Genomic DNA, 7,495 nt, shown 5'->3' on the forward strand with positions numbered 1-7,495 from the left:
TGGGTGGGGCATGTACTTATGACTGTGGATGCCTATAGATGCCAGAAGAGGTCATTGGACTTCCTATAGTTAGGGTTAGAGGTGGCTTTGATCCACCAAACATGGGTGCTGGGAACTAAATTTGGGTCCTCTAGAAGAGCAATATACATTCCTAAACATGGAGCCATCTCTCCTGCCCTTTTATTGCATTTTTGAAGTTATAATGAGTAGAATTGTTTCCCCTAATTGAATGTTTGACAAATTCATTATTAGTATACAGTAAGACAACTGATTTACAACTGATTTTTGCATGTTGATCTTAAATTTACATTATTTATTTATTTGTGTATGCATGTATACATGTGCCACTGCTTACATGTGTGTGTTGGAGGACAGCTTGTGAAAGTTGGTACTGTTTTCTACTATGTAAATTCCAGGGATCAAATTCAGATCATCAAGCTTGGCAGCAGGCATCTTCACATACTTAGCTAGTTTGTATGTTGATACTGTATCCTGCTACTTTGATGTCACTATTTTCTTTTTGAAAAACAATATTTGTTTTATTTTATGTGTATGTGCGTGTGCCAGAGTGAATGTGTAGGTACCATGCATGTGTGTACAGGAGCCTGCAGAAGCCAGAGGAAGAACCAAATCCTGTGAAATTGGAGTTACTGATAATTGTGAGCCACAGTGTGGGTGCTGGGGACCAATCAGGCACTTTTAAAGAGCTGTCCTTTTTTTAAAAAATGTTTTTGCCTTTTGAATTAATTATTTTAATATTGTTAAATTGAAATAGACTTCTATTCCTTCCTTCTTTTCTTTCCTCCTTCTAGTTCTTCCCAATTTGCTTCCCTCAAACCCTTCATGTATTCCCCATCTCACATTAATATAGCCTCTTTTATTGCAATCATTATATGCATATGCACGTGTATACACAAATATATCTGTACATTCAGCCTGCTGAGTTAGCTTTTACTGTTTGTGTGCATATTTTTTCAAGGCTGACCACTCTGTATTGAATAACCAATAAGAGGACTCATCCCTGGAAAAGGCTAATTCTCCTCCTAGTAGTCATTGGTTGCCTATAGTTCTTTGTCTAGAAGTGCGATCTGGTAAAAATTTCACCCTTCCATATTAACATGTCCATTGATATTGACATTGCTCTGGTCTTATTTATGTGTCTGTTTCTAAGTTAGTCAGTTTCACAGTAGACTTTCAGATATTTTGACTCTTACAATTATAGATGCAGGAGCTATGATAAAGATGCATCCATTAGGACTGGGCTTCCCATGATCTGTTGACCAGCTGTGGTTTCCTGTGGTGGTTTACATTTGTTGTGAAGAGAGTGTGGTGGTTTGAATGAGAGAAACCCCCATAATCTCATATATTTGAATATTTGATCCCTAGCTGGTATTTGGGAAAGATTAAGAGATCTGGCTTTGTTGGATGAGGTGTGTTACTGAGGGGTGATATTTGAGACTTTAAAAAGACCATGACACTCTTAGTTAGCTCTCTGCCTCATGCTTGTGGATTAGATGTAGACTCCCAGCTACTGCTGCAACACACTTTCCTGCCTGCTACCATGCTCCCTGCCATGATGGTCATGGACTAATAACCCTTTTCCTTTATAAGTTGCCTTGGTCGTGGTGGTTTTTTTTTTTTACATCAATAGAAAAGAAACTAAGGCCGGGCGGTGGTGGCGCACGCCTTTAATCCCAGCACTCGGGAGGCAGAGGCAGGCGGGTCTCTGTGAGTTCGAGGCTGGGCTGGACTGACAGCCTCCAAAACAATACAGAGAAACCCTGTCTCATAAAAACCAAAAAAAAAAAGAAAAGTAACTAAGACAGAGAGACTTTTATGAGGGGTTGTGGCTACACTTATCAATGAGGAAAAGATTTGGAATGTGGCAAGGGGTTGTGCTGGTATAACAAATTGGAAGAGTAGATTCTTTTTTAAGGTCCATTATGCCATTAGGGTAGATAGTTGGATAACTTTGCAGTACTAGACATGCTCTTCCTCTTGTTGAGTGGGCCTTTAGTCCAATTAGATGCTATTGATTGCCACCAACATATGAGTGACACTCATTGAACTTTTATACATTTCTTATCATGCTTGTCATTATAGTTGTTCATAGGTGTTGCAGATGGGTAAGATAGCAAAAGCAACCCTGAGCAAAATGAAAAATACTGGAGAAATCACTATTATAGACATCAAGAAATGTACTAGAACTATAGTAATGAAGACAATATGGTACTGGCACAAAAACAGACATGTAAAACAGTGGAATTAAATAGAAGAACCTAATGTGAATACTTAGTAACCACAGTCATCTGATATTTGACAAAACCACAAAAACAATAACATATACTGTAGGAAAGATAGCATCTTCAACAAGTTGTACTTGGAAAACTGCATGTCCACATGTAAAAAATTAAATTAGATCCATATTCTATAACCTTACACAAAAATTAGATCCAAGTGGATTGAAGACCTCAATTTGAAACCTGAAACACTGAAACTGCTAGAAGAAGGCATAGGTAGTACTCCACAAGATGCAGATATAGGAAGGGACTTTATGAATAGGATTCCATTAGCCAAAGAGTTAAGGCCAACAACTGACAAATTGGCCTCCGTAAGTGCTCTTATCCTTTCTGTTAGAGTCTTTAGTCTTTTAAGCACAAGATCATGTCACCTTCAAGTAGGGATACTTCAGTTTCATTCTCACTTATTTGTATCTCTTTGGGAAAGAAAATTCTTTTTTCTTATTGATCTAGCTGAGGCCTTGAATAGTAAATTGTGTAAGAATGATGAGAGTGGGTACCTGTTTCTTGTTTCTGACTTTAAAGAAAGAGATTTTAATCCCCCCATTTATCATAAGGTTAGCTATTGATTTATAATTTATTATGTTGAGGCATATTTCATTTACTCTTAGTTTCTTCAGGGATTTCATCATGAAGTGATGGTGCAATTTGCCAGAGGCTTTTCTTGCATCTATGTAATTTCCATCCTTGACTATATGTATGTGTTATAATGCAGCAATTGATGTATTATGGTCCAAACTTGCATTCCTTTGATGAAAACAACTTAGTTAAGAGATTCCCAAAACAGTATAGGGGCTAATGCTATTACCCCTGGCTATCCACTAGAGATAGAGGATTAGTCCTAATTGCTGAAGACACCATGCACTTCAGATGTAGGTCTCATTTCCCTGAGGACTTCCAAATGAGGGGAGCAAATTACAGTCTTATACAGCTATGCCTATGAACCAAAACAACAACTAGCATAGCACTGTAACCCTAAGGGTACAGTAGTGTCACACATACCCTGTTGGTAACAAATAGCTAATTAATTGGATTTAGGACATGCTGAGCAAGAGGGAAATCATGCCTGCTTTTGGAAACCTAGTCAGCTACCCAGGGATACTGAAGAAGTCATGGATATTAGAAGAGAATCTATAACCATCACTTTAAGAAACCTGCATAATCCTTAACTACATTCTAAATACTTATCATTATATCCACAGATAAATGTAGTTCTTACCTCTCATCAAAGAAACTTCCTTTTCAACAGATGGAGACTATTAAATAAAACCACAATCAATCAAAATACAGAGCTGTAGAGCAAATCCCACACCTAAGGCTCAGGGGACATTGTGGAAGAGGGACCAGAAAGACTGTAAGATTGTAAGATCTAGGAGCTGCCTGTGAGATTATGTCTTCTAGGAATGTTAGAAGTTACACCCAGATAGTCTCATCAACATGACTCCCTAAGCATGAGCTGAACAAGGATGACAAGAGTAGACATGATAAAATAGAAAGGAGAAGGCCCATGCAAGGTCTCAAACATACCAGCAACTAAGGAATGGTGAGAGCAGTAGAAAAGTCTTCCCTAGGGAAGAGCACACCAGTTGGTTATTCAATACCAAATAGTAAGCTCTGAAAACATATATAGAAGTGACATTATACAGACTAATCAGGTTGCATTTATATGTGCATGCACATATGTGTGTGTATGTATGTATGTATGTATGTATTTATATCAACACATAATGAAAAAAGAGGCCATGAATTAGAAAGCAAACATGGAGAAATATTCAGGAAGGTTTGGAGAGAGGAAAGGGGTAGGGGAAGTGATGTAATTCTAATATCAAACCAAAAAGAAATCATTTAAAAACACAGGAAATAAAACTTTAGTGAGATGTGTCAGACTTTGTTGACTCCCCATAGGAAGCCTTACTCTCTCTCAGGATTGGATGGGGTGGGGTTGGGAGAAGGTGGGGAGAGTGGGAGGCGGGAGGGAGTGGGAACTGGGATTGGTATGTAAAATGAGAAAAGATTGCTTTAAAATAAAAAATGATGTAAAATAAAACCCCCAAATCTTTAGCATCTAAATCCCACACCAATAAACATAAAAAGAACCAAATCTCCTGACAAGTTATTATAACCTTCACCCTAGAAAAAGGAAAACTTGTTTGAAGAGTGAGAGCAGTTTTCTTTGTAATTGTTTGAAGCCATTTTTTAAAAAGAAAATTAAAAGTAGATATTAATTTGCATTGTTCTTTCTTAAAGTTGTAGAAGGCATAATCTGCTTTTATGGAATGGAAGATTTTATTTCTATGTTCAATGGTATTTTTAATAGTTAACATTCATGTCTGCCCATGTTATTTACAATCATTATTTAAAAAAACATGAAACCCACATAGTCATTGGTATTCAGGAAAGAGTATTATGAATTTTGTTTTCCTACAGTGCAGAGAAAGTGAGCAATAACAGATGCTAATATTTCCCATTCAGCCTTCAACAATATAATTTTCTGTATCAAAAGGCAACTTTGTATCAGGACAGTTAGATTGTATTAAATACTGAATTTCCAAGATAACAATAGTGACACGCAATGAATTTCCTAGATAAATTGACTAACTATTAGGAGAAATTATAAAGATCAGGTACTTGGAATTTAAATGTATTTTTATTGAGAAAAAAAACAACTTTTTGATATTTTCCCTCTCTCTCAAGTCCTCTTAGCTCCTTCTCACCTCTCTCCCCATCCAAACTTGTATTCTTTTTCTTTCTCTTAAAAACACGAACGAAAAAAAAATTCCCAAAACCCAAGAAACACACACACAAAACAGAATAAACAAAAAACTAAAATAAAAATAAACACGCAAAAGACAAATTCAACAAAAGACACTCTAGCAAAGCAAAATGAGACAAAAAGTCTACAAAAATGCCATTAAATTTGTTTTGTGTTGACCAACTACTCCTAGATGTGGGAAGTAGTTGATAATATACAAAGTGAGACCGCATCGGAAACATTGATTTTTCCTTTGCCAGTGGGTTTTCACTTGTAGATACCTCCTTGGTTAGGTATGAGAGTTTGCATCCACTTCCCCATCAAATGTTATCTTGAGAAGGTATTTTACATAAATCTCAATTAAAAAATTAGGTCATACCTTTGTTATTTGTGATAGCAATATATTCTTATGAGTTAGCATCATCAGATGGAAGAAGTTATATAAAGGGACTATATACAATGCAGAGAAAGTGAAACAATGAGCAAACAAATGAGAAGTTAGGAATTGTCTTTGGTTTTCACACTTGATCTTAGCCAAAAGATGGAGAACAATTTGTCTTTTGTTTTTTTATCTACAGTAACAGAGTTTTGGGATGTGTCAAAAGACACCTTTCTGTTTTTGTATTAGGCAAAGACAATAGAACCCAGGTTTTACACATGAAGTAGAATAGAATAATTTCCTACTGTCTAGTGTGATGATGCTTACTGAAATGTATCCCTTGAGTTTATATTGCTGTGATACCACCCTCACCTTTCTAGCATCTATATTTTCCACAGTTGAGTCACTAATGTTTTAGTAAGAGAAAGTTATTGAAAGATAAATTTTATCATCTTTAAAAGCCAATTAAAATGATAATTGCATAATCATTTTGCTTTCCTGTAAACTCAGGAGACTCCATAATCAAGAAAACCAGCCCACAGTCTAAGAGGAACACACAAAACGAATTATGTTTATTCTGAAAACTAAAACACAGAATATTTATTTAGGATCAGAAATGATTTTTAAGAATACAGTAGCGATACTTGATGAATGAAATAATAAGTATGTGTATAAAGAGAGCTAATATGGCTAGCTTATGAGATTTGAAAGGGTTACTGGTGGCCAAAGGGATGTGTGTGAAGACTGGAATGTTAATGGCACAGGTTATTATTATTTTGCCATTAGGATATGCAAATATGAATCTCTTTCTAATTTCAATATTCCAAGTGATTCTATAATATTCTCATGACATTTTCAGACTAAATTGCAGGCATGTGTTCATATCATTTATACACTTAAGTATATACTTCAATGTGTCATCTGTCAATCATCATCATCTCTCTCATTTGTCTACCATTTACCTCTCACCAATTTTTGGTAAGGGCATAACATACCTCTTCTATTAAAAAATTAAAGGCACAGCAATATTGTTAATTAAAGACATAGCTCTATATAATAAATCCCTCCTAGAGATTTGTCATGTGTATCTATTTGTCATGTATACCTGAAACTTTGTACCTGAAAGTGGTGGCACAGATATCTAGCAAATTAAGAACATGGATTCTGGCAACAGAATGCCTTGAGTTGAACCTTGGTTCTGAAACTTGCTGGCAAAATAAGGATGGTAATGGTACTTACTCTAAAGGGCATATATTAATGTATTTATACAAGTAAAGCATTTAAAAACAGAGTATAGTGATAGGGGTCTCCGTGATCTGCTTCGTTATCATCTAGAACCAAGCAGGCAAGATGCTCCTGGCCTAGTGATGATGAGAATCAGAAGGTGATCGAGATGGTGCATGCCGTGGACACCATTCCACTATTCGGGATACCAAGCACAACCACTTTGTTGAGCTCCGGAAGTTCAAGATCATCTACCTATGCTACTCTGACTTCTGCTTCTGCATCTGTGTGGAAATCAAGGTAAAAAATCTGGCCTAACTCGAGGTCATTCACAATTTTGTGGAAGTGTTAAATTAATATTTCCACAACGTCTGTGAACTTGACCTGGTGTTCAACTTCTATAACGTTTACACAATGTAGATAAGATGTTCCTGGCAGGTGAAATCTGAGAGATCAGCCAGATGAAGGTGTTGAAGCAGCTTCTGATGTTGCAGTCCCTGGAGTGAGGTGGCCTTTGCCCAGCCCAGTGTGCTGTACCAACTTACTTGCTCCCTCCCTGTTGGGGCTGGAGGACCACCCCAGCAGCCCTCTCCCTTCCTCAGCTGCCCCAGAAGAAGGACCCAGCAGGGTTTACGCTGCATGAGAGGAGGCTGCAACCCACTACCTCTGGGCCCTACTTTGATAGCAGAAGCCACTTTGATGTCCCAAGTAACTGTGCCATTGTGTGTTGATGTGAGTGCATGTGTGCAGCCTCCGATAAAACAAACAAAGAAACAAACAAACCCATTGAAAAAAACCAACAAAACAAAGTAAAAAAAAAGCAAAAAACCCCTCACATCA

The sequence above is a fragment of the Mesocricetus auratus genome, unplaced genomic scaffold (genome assembly GCF_017639785.1).
Source record: "Mesocricetus auratus isolate SY011 unplaced genomic scaffold, BCM_Maur_2.0 Super-Scaffold_100003, whole genome shotgun sequence".
Classification (NCBI taxonomy): domain Eukaryota; kingdom Metazoa; phylum Chordata; class Mammalia; order Rodentia; family Cricetidae; genus Mesocricetus; species Mesocricetus auratus.